Below are 14,248 nucleotides of genomic sequence, written 5' to 3'. Positions count from 1 at the left end.
TCAAGTACCTTCTGGAAATCCAAATACTCTACACCTATATGTCCTTTATCCACCTTGTTTATTACATCCTCAAAGAACTCTAATGAGTTTGTTACACACAATTTCTGTTTCATAAATGGAGCACTTGAACTGCCAAGGCATAGAAGGCTATAGACCAAGTGCTAGCAAATGGGCTATCAATGAGTAGATGATGGTCAGCATGGACATGGTGGGCTGAAGGGCCTGTCTCTATGCTGTTTGACTCTATTACCCTAAACCATTCAATGGGTTACAAAGTTCACTTGTCTTCCAGAGTGATGTGATTGAGGAAAGAAAGTTAATCAGAACATCAGAATAAATTCCTACAGCTTGTCAAAAAAAACATTGCGGGGTCTTCCATAATCATCAGAAAATGGCATTAATTTAACATCTTATTCCAAGGAGAGCATTCCCTCAGTTAGCCCCCAACCTTCTGACCTGGAGGAGAAACCAGTACCAGAATGACCTGCTGCCTACTGTTGAATCAGTCTTCCATCACATCTGTGTCTGTTACCATCCATTGGTTGAGATAGCTGTAAACTTACAGCAGCATGTACCTCTGGGATGTACACATGGTCACTGCTGCTTTGGGCTGTGGTACCTATAGACTCAAGTGGGGGAAAGCAGGACAGGGGACGAGGGAAAGTATTTTCAAAGAGCCAGTCTATAACCTTCACAAATAAAAGGAACACATAAATGAACCTAAATGAGATTGTACAGCTCCTTATGAATCATGCAGTGTTTGTCTGCATGATTTGGTGTCCATACAGGACTGATGCTGGCCGGATATGAAACTAATGATGAGTGATCACTCTCTGAGGACTCAGCTCATACTGCACAATAAGACATGATGATTAAAGATCTTACTGATATACAAACCAGGAGGCCCTGGGTTCAATTCCCCAGTCTGCGCAGAATTAGCAGATCTCCAGGAGGGTAACAGGTCTACATTGGTTTCCAATTCCCTCGGGCAGGTGGGAAAGGGGAATAAGCCTGGCCCTTGCTCCTGATTGCAGTCAGTCATGGCAGTGATGACCTCCATTGTTGAATTGCTTGCCAATACCCACTATTTAAAGCTATATATTACCCAGAACTGTTTAGAGAGATGCAGGAGGATAGTGCATCCCTGGATCTGTTCCCCAGTGCCTTCAACTGAAGATGAAAGCTAATGTAAGACATATTGAGATTTTAGGAGTGTTGAAAACATAAAATGACACATTCAAGTTTATGTGCCATAAATCTGCAGTCAAGACAAGATGCTGCTCTAACCTTACACATCTCAGAAAGTGAAGAATTAGAGCTTTACAAAATCACAACAGAAGTGACTTTATTGGATAAATGCTGGATTAAGTCCCCAGCAACTGTAGCTTCACAACCGTCAGCAGGATCCGAGTACAGCAGGGCAGTCATTTGCTGACCTCATATGACCACGCTGGAGGTTTTCCAATGAAAACAATCAATACCAATAACTTTCATTTATATAGCACATTTAGAGTAAAACTTCCCAGACATGTCACAGGACAAAATCTGCCACTGAGCTGTTAAAGAAGACAGAATGGTAGAATTGTTTGTGCATAGTGTCCAGCTCTTTGTACAGCATTCCATTCAGTCCCATATCCCATGTTCTTTCTCCACCATCCCGCATATTGTTAACTTCCAATATTATCCAATTCCTTTTTAAAAGTGACAATGGAATCTATACCTTCCACACTTTCAGGCAGTACATTCCAAGCCATAAGCAGCTATTGTGTAACTACTTTCTTACCTCACATTCTTTCTCTATAGTGATTAAAGAGAAAGCATCTCATATGCCTGTATAACTGGCTTATTGACCTGTCCTGCTACCTTTAGGAATGTGTCAATAAATACACTCCTGTTTCCCCCACATCTCGCAATCTCCTCTTGCTGTCTATTCCCTTGCCATGTTGCAAGTGCATCACCTCACACTTCACGAAATTAGAATCAATGTGCAACTTTTCTGCCCAACTGATCAGACCATCTTTGTCTTCCTGTGGTCAAGTCTTCCTCCTCACTCTCAATCACAAGGCCAATTTTTGTAATCTGAAAATTTCTTCATCATAACCTTAACACTTTAGTCTATATTAACATATTTTGAAAAGCAAGAGATCATGTACTAAGCCCTGTGCAACCCAGTGGCAGATATCTTCCAATCACAAAAATCCATGTAAATCATTCTCCTCATTACCATTTGTGCCCAGCCACTGAACCAGTGTCAGATCCATTTTGCCACTCTCCCTTGGATCCCATGGGACTTTACTTTTTTGTTCAGCTTGCCGCATGGGACCTTGCCGAAGTCCATGTAGATTAAATTACATGCACTGGCCTCTTTGCTCCTTCCTTGATACTTCCTCAAAAAATTCATACATGGTATTCAAATTTGACCTTCTCTTGACAAAACTATACTAAGTATCCTTGGTTAATGTAAATGAAAATTTACACTGTCCCTCAAAATTGACTCCAATAATTTGCCCACTGTCAAAATTAAACAAATTATCCTGTAATTGCTAAGTTTTTCCCTTCAATTCTTTCTAAACAACAATACAATGTTTTCAATCCTTCAACCTTCTGGGATCACTCCTACAGCCAGGGAGGATTGAAAAATTATGGTCAGAATATTTGCAATTTCCTTCTTTACTTTTTTTTTAACAGCCTGGGATAATCTGATCTGGTTCTGGTGGTTTATCCACTTTCAAAAATGCTACATCCCTTTAAACTTCTTCTTATATCATGTTTATCTCATCCAATATTTCATACTTTTCCTCTTTAACTACGCCACTGGTATTGTCCCCAAAGCCAACTTCTCACCCATGCTACCAGTGACCCTTTTATTTCAGTCACCAAGGAATAAAATGGTCAGTGCTAGATGGATAATTTTGAAAATTAGCCTTTCATGTGGGACTTTATCAAACATTTTGTAAAGATCACATCAATGACATCTACCTCACTAATTTAATTTACCCGCTCTATCACCTCATCAAAAATATCCAATCAAGTTAGTTGAACACAATTTTTGTTGTTAACAAGGTGGCTCTCCTGTATCAATTCAGACCTCCCATTAATTTGTTTCTCTTATTATTATTCCCAAAAGGTTCCCCAACACCGAGATAAACCTGACTGGCCTGCAGTTGCTGAAAGAGTCCTTGCAGACCTGTTTGATTGCAGCCCTGTTTGAACAGGGTACGACATTTGTCATTCTTAGTCCTTTGGCATCTGTCTGAAGAGGACAGCAAGATTATGGCCAGCTCCTCAGCAATTTTCCTTCAATCGTCTATCAGAAAATTGTGCTGCATCCCATCCAAACTGGGTGTCCTTCCTTAAACATAGCCATCCTTCCTTATACATTTTCCATACAAATTTTCACTTGGTTCATTATCTTTACTACCTTCTCTTTTACTGAGAATTTAACAACTTCCTTTTCTTTGGTAAGAACAGACACAAAACACACATTAAATACTGATCATGCATGGAGCACATTTTTGTTTCTATATTTATTCATCTTATTAGCTTGAAGTCAGTTGCGATATTGTGAGCTTAGGGCAAACAATTATAACAATTTTGTAAATGAGATTATTCCAAAAATAAAGAGCATAAAGTCTCCGAGAAAACAACTTCTATTCATGCTGCCTTTAATGTAGAAAAATGTCTGAAAATGCTTTAATGAAGGTGTGGGGAGGAACCAAACATTGGGCCAAAGGCATTAAAAGCTGCTTTTATTCCAGAGATTTGTTTAGTACAACCTCATTTAGGTTGTGTAGGCATACTAGTAAAATTCGTGTTAGAGGTGGGGATGAGATATTGGTGAAACTTTTCCTCCAATGACTCACCTGAACATCAGATTTATTCATCAAATTTCAAAGGAAACCAGTAAATGGAAATCGTTCTGTCCTAACATTTTGTGTTGGAGGTTTTGGATGAGACAGTAAACTGAAGCCCTATCTGCCCTATTGGATGGGCGTAAAAATCCCAATATTTTATAAAGAATGAGGAGTTCTCCACAGTTTCCAGACAAACATTTAGCCCTCAATCAACAACACCAATATTATAAATACAAAAAACAATATTATATTTCTATTTGTGGGGATTTACTGTGCAAAACCACTCAGGCTTTCTATCCATCATCAAAGATCCCCACCATCTGGGCCATGCCATCTTCTCGCAGCTACCATCGGGCAGGAGGTATAGAAGCCTTTAGTCCCCACACCACCTGGTTCAAGAACAGCTACTTCCCTTCAACTGGCACAACCCTAATCACTACAGTTTAGCAACACAATGACCACTTTGATCACTTTGCACTAAAATGGACTTTGTTTTTTTTTGTTCTAATTGTGTTCTTTCTTGTAAAAATTGCGTATAATTATGATTTTCTTGTGAATGCTGCTTATATGATGCTATGTGCTTGTGATGTTGCTGCAAGTAAGTTTTTCATTGCACCTGTGCACACATGTAGTTGTGCATATGACAGTAAACTCAACTTTGACTTTACCTTACTGCAGGTAAATGGTTGTGGATTGCTTTAGGGAATGAAAGCAGATATATAAATGCAGTTATTTTCATAAAGAGTGAGCTTTAAATAGCATCTTAAAGAGGAAACTTGGAGAGAACTAAATACAAGATTTGTATTAAACTTGAGGTTTTGGGGAACTAGAGCCAAAGATGATGACCAAGTAATGGGAGCAATAAATGAGTAGGAATTGGTGCGGGGGAGAAAGGGGCAACTCAGCTGCTGATGCTGACATTTATGGAGAGTTGATGCTGGGATGTTGATCAGGGCAGCACTGGAATGTCCAAGTCTGGGGCTGATACCCATGTGGCTTTCAGCAACAAAGAGAGTTAGGCTCAGGCAGAGTTAGAGACAGGTGATGCGAGAAATGTGGAGGCAGGTAGCTCTTGAGAGGAGAGAATATGGGGTCAGAACTTCAGACTGAAGCTGAGCGGGATGCTGAAGGTCTGGATCAGCCTGGGACACTGGTCAGGAAGACAAATCCTTGGCCCAGTTATGAAGTACATGGAAGGGACTAGGAATTTTAGGTTCAGTTTACCCAATTTTACAGGAAATTATAGCTTACCCACGACTGGAAATCCGAAAGCCATTTAAAAACGGGTGAGATAAAGAGAGGTGCAGGTGGATATCTTCAGTGTACATGTGGAAAGTGAGCCCCCTCCATTTGCAATATAACACTAAGGTTTAGATGGAGATACAAGAAATTCTGCAGATGTTGAAACCTGGAGCAACACACACAAAACGCTGGAGGAACTCAGCGGGTCAGGCAGCATCTATGGAGAGAAATAAACAGTTGACGTTTCAGGTCAAGACCCTTCATCAGCACTGGAAAGGAAGGGGGCAGAAGCCAGAATAAGAAGGTCGGGGAAGGGGGAGGAGCACACGCAGGCAGGGGATAGGTGAGTTCAGGTGGGGGAAGGGTGAGAAGTAATAAGCTGAGAGGTGATAGGTAGAAGAGGCAATGGGTTGAAGAAGAAGGAATCGGGTAGGAGAGGGCATGAGTTGGGAGGAATCTCGGTGCTCATTCACTCCTTTTGCTTGCATTTATGTGCACTTGGAGGATGAACTCCAAGCGATCAACTCAATCACTGAAGCATTTCTAAACACACCACCGTGTGGCACTGAACACTGAGACCTGCATCTAAAGAAGTCCAAATTGATCACTGATTGAGCAGAATTGCAAATTCCCTACACCTGCAATCAACCAGGGTTCCTGACACCACAAATCACAGATGGACATCAAGACAGACAGAATTGACCTCAGTAGTGATGGCTACCAGTGTCAACCAGCAACTACAGTCTGGGCCTGTTTATGAAGGAAAGACTACTTAATGAGTTACTGGAGTGTTGATAGCAGCACACCGCCATTAACCTTGACGTTTAAGGTGGAGGGCACTGTGGGAGGAGAGATGTGGTGGAATCTCTTGTTCAACCCCAGCCTGAATACAAATAGGTTTTTTTTCATCAAATTTCAAAGGAGACTTTAATAAATGAGAATGGCTCTGTCCTGACATTACACAGTGCAGCTCAATCTCAAGCTGACTGCGAGGACTCTCTAATCTCTTGTGATTTATGGTGGGCTCTTCCTGCATCTCTGTGTTTCGGGAGGGCTGCATATGTTTGGAGACAGGCTGGCGTCCGCACTCACTCTGGCAGCTCCTGCTGCTCTACCTCCACATTGATTTACTTAACTCCTAGCGAGGTTGTATCTTAAAATAACGTACAGTTAAATTGCATTAAAACATCATTCATTTTTTTCTTTAAACATTCTCATCTGGTATTAATGTTACTCTTCTTAATTGCAGATACAAAGAATATTCAAAATGTTGGGCTTCAAATCCTGACCCAGAGTCGACGTTTACCTACAATTGGAAAACCTGTGGAATTTGGAGCCCCCTCCCCAATTTCCCTCCTCTCACCTTCCCCCCAACACCCTCTGTCCTCCACCCATGCAGCTTTTTTAAAAAAATACTCATTATAATACCGAGAATTATTAGACAAATACCAAGACAGAATCTATGGAACACAAGCAAACCTAAACATGAGTCCGTTCACGCACAAATACGCAGTACAAGTGCACACACAAAACTTTCCACCTCCCAGATATGACAAATGGAAGCCCCATTTGCCCCTGCACGTGGCAACATTTCAAAGAACAGCTGGGAGTTCTCCTTGATGTCCTGGTCCAATATTCATTTCTCAACTGATGTCACTAAAATAGATTATATGATCACTTAGCTGTTCAAGGCTTGTGTGTTCTTATGTTTTCTTCTTTATGACAATGATTATATTTAAGGTCAGCTCGAAGTTGCAAAAGGCGCTTTATAAATGCACCTTTCTTTCTTCTGCCTCAACACGAATGGTTTGATTTTAGATCCTTTTCTTGCCCTTGAGGAGGTTCAGCCTGCTGTGGTGTGGTTCTGCAGGCATTATCAGCCTCTCTCTCCAAGGTGGTCAGTCATTTGGCTTTCTCCCCATTGATGGGGAGGAGTGGAACTTGCCCCAATACCTTTCTCATACTAAATGCATCATATATACATTTAACAACAGAAGCCACGGGATGCTGATCAGCAGCAGGAACCCTGGCATATCTTCTCCTCCCCCTAACACGGTTGCTGAGACTAACTGTGACACTCAAACTGTGGGCATCTGGGATCAGCTGACACTGTGCAGATCAGAGCAACCCTGGTGCCATGAGCTTGGTTTTATTGCTTAGATCTGTAATTTATCTAGATTTTTAAAAGGCCTTCGATAAGGTGTCACATAGTAGATTAATGAAGAGGGTCAGAGCATGCGGAGTCACGGCAGAAGCAGCAGAATGCTCAGCTAGCTGGCTTCAAAATGAAAAGCAAAGAGCAGGGATTCAGAGTAGCAGAAGGTGGAAAATGGGAGCACACTTAAGAATACTGTTGTTTCAGTTTATATTAACAAATTACACTTAACAATCAGCAACACAATTTTTACATTTGAGTATGATATCAAATGGGGGGGGGATGGTCATTACCATGGGAGGACGTTTTACCATAAAATATAAGGAGACATTAATAAACTTCCAGAATGGGCAAATGAATTTCAAATCAGACAAGCGTGAGGGGTTACATTTGGATAAGAAAAGTAAGTAGGCCAAATATGACTTGGAAAGTAGAATCTAAATGGGAAGAGGAACAAGTCATTAAAGGTGATAGCACAAGGTAACAAAATTGCAAAACACAGGTTCATTTCCAAACAGGTAGAATTGAAAAGTCATAAACCTTGTGCTAAATATCAAGCTCTGTCCAGACCACACTAGAGCACCCTGTACAGTCCTGCTATCTATATTGTAATAAAGATATGGTGGACAGAGAAGGGTAATAGTTGGGATGTATTCTGCTTATCAAAAAAAGGATAAACAGTCTAAGTTTCTTTTCTCTTGGAAAGGGAGGACTGAGAGATGACCTGAAGAGGTCTTTAAAACTTCCACTTGAGAGGAAAAGAAAAAAAAACTAGTCGCCATTTACATAAGGTAATCACCATTAGATCAAGTAGGAGAAACCGAGAGTGGTGAGTACATGGGACTCATTGCCACAAGGAGTGGCTGAAGCAAATACTGTAGTTGCAATTACTTATCCTCAGAGGACAGATAAATATGTAAGAAAGGGAATAGAGAGCCATGCTGATATGGATAAGGAGACTCAAGCAGTAGATAATTGCCAGCACGGACCAGTTGGAGTGAATGGCCTGTTTGTGTGCTGTATATTCGATGTAATTTAATCCAAGGTAGACACAGATCAGAGTTTGGTTTATTTGGAGGAACAGATGAAAGAGACCAGAAGTTGGCAATTCCATAATTAAGTAAGAGGCACAGTATTCAATGTCACTAAACCCAATGGAAACTCTGAGATCCAACAGCCTAACTAAAGTCAATTTACAAATACTTGACCTCTGTACACAAAATTGCAGAGAACCTTTCCTTTTTGGGGGAAATAAGACAATAGGAAACAGATGCTGACTGATTAAAGACATGCAGATAGTGAGTGGACTAGTGCTTATATCAGTTTACATATTGTTTTTTAGTGAGCAGCTTTCTCGCTCTCAGTTTCACTGACAATCCATATATTAAGTCATAACATGCCCCTCCCAAGGGAGCTGTTACAGACCTGCATCTTACATTCAATCAAACACACTAATAGTGACAAGGCAGTCAGCAAATGGGCTCTCTGCTGGTGAAGGCTGTGTAAGTGGTGGAACATAGAAGAAACAGAAGCTGAAGTGGGCCATTCAGCCCCTTGTGCCTGGTCTGCCATTTGTTAAAATTATGGCCAATCTTTTACCTCAGTGCCCCTTTCCTGCACTGACCTCATACCCCTCGATACTCTTCATATCTAAAAATCTATTGTTCTCTGTTTGAACATACTCAATGACAAAGCATCCATAGCCATCATGGGTAGAGAATTCCAAAGATTTACTGTCCTCTTAGTGAAGAAATTTCTGACCTGAATGGCTTTGGCTGTGAAGTGCTTTAAGATATCCTGAAGTCACTTTAGAAATGTCAGTTCCTTCATTACATTCTTATCCTAGTAATGGCTCGAGTGGCTCCTTACATTACGTCATGTGTTTTAAAATTTGATCATCACATGGAGGGGGAGGGAACCATCCCTACCCTAAAACTCCTTTCCAAGAAGCCTTCCTTCTCACACTGCATTGGTCACCTCACTCTTCTAAATTATTTGCCCAGTTCAAGCAATTTGGGAAGAGATGTAAACTAATGCTGTCTGCTCTTTTGGGTGGACATATAAGATCCAATGGTACCATGCTGAGGAAGAGCAGGGGAGTTCAGCATATACAGCATAAAAAAAGATGATCAGGTCATTTATCTCTCTCTTCAGATGCTGCCTGATCTACTGGCTATTTAGAGTCATAGAGATACAGCAAGGAAAAAGGTCCTTCAGCCCACCAAGGCCGTACCAACCATAAACCACCCATTTACATTAATCCCCCACTAATCCCATTTTTATTCTCCTCCAGATTCCACTACTCACCTACACACCAGGGGCAATTTACAGTGGCCAAATGAACCAACAACCCGCACGGCTTTGGGATGTAGGAGGAAACCAGAGCACCCAGAGGAAACCCACACTGTCACAGGGAGAACGAGCAAACTCTTCACAGAGAGCACCAGAGGTTGGGATTGAAACTGGTTCTCTGGCATTGTGAGGCAGTGGCTCTTCTTGCTGCACCACTGTGCTGCCCATTTCTGGTGCCTTCTGTTTTATTTCATTGGGATTTGCAGGATCTTGCTGTGGTCAAATGACTGCCACCTTTCTTACATATAAGAACTGCAAAGCATTTTTAAATGTCTCCTTTAAGGTTACATGGTAATCCACTACACTTTGGTTATAAAATGCATTCAGACTTCCTGAAGTCAGTTCAGAAATACAAGTTCCTTCTTTACATTCTTATTCCAAAAAAGACTGGCGTGGTTCTCTGCTCTATGCGGCATGTTCTGTGAATTGAGGTTCTTAGCATTTGTCCAGGAGTTTGAAGAAAACTTGAGTTTGGTATTCTGTAGTTTGGAGTAATTGGTCTGATCGTCCAGAAAATGCAAATCTTTGAGACTTTAATTCATGCATTTTTAAGTATTTTACAACACACCATTTATATATTTTGATTTGTAGAATAAAATGGAGGAATTTGTGAATCAAGTAGGCTGTGGTATTCTACTGTTGACAAGGTAACATGTCTGTTTCTTGGTTCTTTGTTCAAGCTGGTTCTTACCATGTCACAGAGGAAATTTGAGCCCTGGGAACTACACGATGATATTGGCAGACGAAGGATTGTTACATAGGCTAATGCACCAGACACTTTGTGACGAATAACTGGGTAAATAAATTGTAGCACGGGTTGGTCAGGAGCCCATGGAGATCCCTGTTCTTCTTCATCTATTGTTCTGGGATCCTTGTTACCTACTGAAATGGACAGGTGGGGCTGCACACACGTTTTCTCAGCAATACCTTGGATTCTGTAGAGTGGGCTTGGAGTGCCCTGAGTTTCTGACTCAGAGGCACGGCACTACCATCAAAACACTGTGATGTTGAGCACTGGAGCTCTGTGTGGTATACTTGGGCAACCACTGAACAACAGAAACTCTGTGTCTTCTTTAGACAGGGCCAGAAGGGAGCTGGGCCTGAAACACAACAATGATAATACAAGCTCCCATCTGAAGACCTAAGATCACCGCAGAAAGATGCAAGGATTTCACTACTGAGAAATGTTAGACGAGGAGTGATTGATTTTAACTGGAGATACCTAGTTTTCTTTTTACACTTCCTGCAGGCAGGGTGCACACTTGTGCCATCCAATTCCCCATCAACAAGCTTCAGTTGTTACTGATGCAAAGTTTCTGGCCACCAGTCTTAATTCCCTCTATGTGGCTTTGTGTCAAATTTTGTTTGACACTGCTCTTGTAAAATGCCTTGGGATGTTTTACTACATTAAATGTGCTATATAAATGCAAGATGAGGCTGTATTGTCAAAGAAGAAGGGACACAGAGAAATTCCCAGCAGTAACTGAGCAGATCAAAGAGAAAAATCAGAGAGGCAGATACCCTGAGGCATTCTTGTGCAGCTTTTGGTCAACACCAGTATTCCTTGTTCAGATAACAGGAAATAATACAGAAAGGTATGAAGGAAAATGAAACATATAAAAATAGAAAGGCTTCTGAGATTGGGTTGAGAGCTTGCGGCACAATTACAAATGGCATTGTTTTTAATGCTTAGCGTGGGAATAACTTCAACAATTAGCAGTTGTAATCTTGTAATCCCTGCAGTATAAATTTTGGTAAATTGGCACATGTTCCAAGGTACAGTGAAAAACTCATCTTGTATACCGTCCATACAGATTAATTCATTACAACAGCGCAGTGAGGTAGTACAAGGGAAAACAATAACAGAATGCAGAATAAAGTGATACAGTTACAGTTGAAGTGCAGTGCAGGTAGACAATAAGGTGTAAGGCCAAAACAAAGTAGATTGTGAGATCAAGAGTCCATCTTATTGTATTAGGGGACCGTTCAATACTTATAACAGCCGGATAGAAGCTGTCCCTGAGCCTGGTGGTATGTGCTTTCTTCTGCCCGATGGGAAGGGGGAGAAGAGAGAATGTCCGGGGTGTATATTTGTGTGTGTGCATGTGTACATGGGTTTGCATGTATGTGCATTTGCTGTGCCTGTGTACATGCATGCTTTGTATGCATGTGAAAATGCTTGTGTTAATACCATATGTGCATGGAGAATAAATCAGGCATAAGTGCAATGGCTCTCATTGTTGAACAGCCATTAACCCTTAAGGTTTAGGCAGAACAGAATGGCCACTTGGAGTGCAGTACAAGATGCTCAACAGACTGTGTCCCACAGCAAAGAGTATTGCTTCCAGACAGTGGGGGGGGGGGGGGGGGGGGGGAATGTAAGGAGAGAAAGTCCTGTTCACTCACACCACTTTAAAAAAGCACAAGGGACTTTCAGCATCTACCACTTCCTCTCACACCACGGCCTGGCCTTTCCCTGACATCGACACATTCTGTCTTTCTGAGAAATTCCAAACAGCATTTCCTCAACAAAGATCAAACCGTGGGATAAACTTCTCTGGGAATCCTCATCCTCCTCACAGCCCATGACTGCAGGTACTAAGAATAAACTAAATTCCAGGAAGTCTTTGGACTCAGAAAGCTTCTCTGGGAAAACTTCTGGTAATCCTTAACAAAAGTGATCTTCAGGGTCAAAGACTTACAGTTGATCAAATGTTGTGACAAAAATATCACCTTTCTCAACACAGCAGCTCCTTGACTATATGAAATGCCAATATACTGGGTGTCAGATAGATTCAACACCACTCCCCACCCCTTCTCCACTTTACACACTGATGTCAAGTGTGGGAGTTGCAATCAAGTCTTTTTATCCAGCACCCACTGTCCAACCAAAGGTACAAGTCATGACTCCCTCTTTACTCTGCTTGGACCTTCATCAGGATAGGAAGGGGGTGAGGGAAGACACCAAAAATTTCATTTGGATATTCTTCCGTGGAATGTAGGTTATCTGTAGTTCCTGTAAACAAAAGTCAACAAATGTATAGGATATCGGTAAAGTGCGGGTGATATAGGAGTGTCAGAGTAAGTGATTTATCAATGTTACAGTGAGTAACCTGGTGACTATTACAGTGATGGATAGGGTATAGTAGAGATTGAACAAGTGAGGGTTGGGCACAGTAGTGTAGCAGTTAGCGTAAGGCTTTACAGCGCCAGTGACCCAGGTTCAATTCCGGCTACTGTCTGTCAGGAGTTTGTACGTTCTCCCCGTGTCTGCGTGAGTTTCCTCCGGGTGCTCTGGTTTCCTCCCACATTCCAAAAGACGTACAGGTTCAGAAGTTGTGGGCATGCTATGTTGGCACCGGAAGCTTGGTGACACTTGCGGGCTGCCCCCAGAATACTACACAAAAGATGTATTTCATTGTGTGTTTCGATGTACATGTGACTAAAAGATATCGTATCTACTAGAGAGTATTATCGTGAAAGGTTTAGGTACCTCAGAAAAGGTGAGGGGTTGGTATTTCAGAGAGTGAAGAAATTCCTCCTCGCCTCTGTCTTAAATGGATGACCACTCAAAGAACGTCTCAGCACTTACCTTGTTAAGCCCCCTCTGAACCTTATACGTTTCAGCAAGATCACTTCTCATTCTACTAAAACTTCCTCATTAGATATTCCCCTTATCCCAGGAGTTATTTTAATGAACCTTCTCTGCATTGCCTCCAGTGCATCATGTCCCTTTAGACAAAAGTTGTATGCAGTACTGAAGGAGTGATCTCAGAAATAGTCTGTGCAATTGTGGAAGGACTGCACTATTTTTATAGTGCTACCTCTTTGCAATAATGGCCAACATTCCACTTGTCTTCTTAAGTACTTCCTGCACCTGCATGCTAACTATCTATGTTTCATGCACAAGGACCCCCAGATCCCTCTGTACAGTAGCATTCTCTACCCTCCATTTAAATGACATGGCACTTTTCTGGTCTTGACACTAAGGTGATTAACTGCACACTTTCCCACATATAGTCCATCTGCCAAGATTTTGCCCATGCACTTAACCTATCCATTTCCCTTTTCAGATTCTTTATGTCCTCCTCACAACTTACTCTCCCACCTATCTTTAAATTATTAGCAAAACTGGCTCCATTCTTTCATCTCACACAACAAAATAAACTGTAAATGGTTGAGGCCCCAGCAGTAGTTGCTGTGGTACCCCATTTGCTACAGCTTGCCAACCTGATCCAGACCAGCCAGAATTCTCTTTCTATGCTAATATTTTATCCCCAACAACATGAGCATTAGGTAGTGCTCTGTCAAAGCCTTTTGGAAATTGAAGTATGTTGCATCTACTGGTTTCTCTTTATCCATCTTGTTGGTTACATCCTCAAAGAACTCCAATAAACTTGTCAAGCATATTCCTCTTTCACAAGCCTGTATTTTAATTATGATTTTCTAAAAGTCTTGCTACCACTTTCTTGATAATGGATTGAGTCTGACAGGGTAACACAGTGAGGGTTGCAGGGTCTTCAGAATGTTACAATGAGTGGTTTAGGTCTATCAGAAAATGTTACCTTCAGGTGTGTGGTATAACAGAGACTGCTATAAAGAAGGACTTAGGTTTCATAGAAAGGGTATGGTTTTGGGTCTGGTA

General features: G+C 41.5%; 1 protein-coding gene across 3 annotated transcripts in view; it reads right to left on the bottom strand.

Moving 5' to 3' along the window:
* The window catches only part of bcas3 (BCAS3 microtubule associated cell migration factor), a 760,056-nt gene that overhangs the window by 79,459 nt on the left and 666,349 nt on the right, over positions 1–14,248 (bottom strand). The gene's annotated exons all lie outside the window — the stretch shown is intronic.

The sequence above is a fragment of the Pristis pectinata genome, chromosome 21 (assembly GCF_009764475.1).
Source record: "Pristis pectinata isolate sPriPec2 chromosome 21, sPriPec2.1.pri, whole genome shotgun sequence".
Lineage (NCBI taxonomy): Eukaryota > Metazoa > Chordata > Chondrichthyes > Rhinopristiformes > Pristidae > Pristis > Pristis pectinata.
Note: the sequence above shows the minus strand (reverse complement) of the source record. Positions and strands in the feature narration are given on the sequence as shown.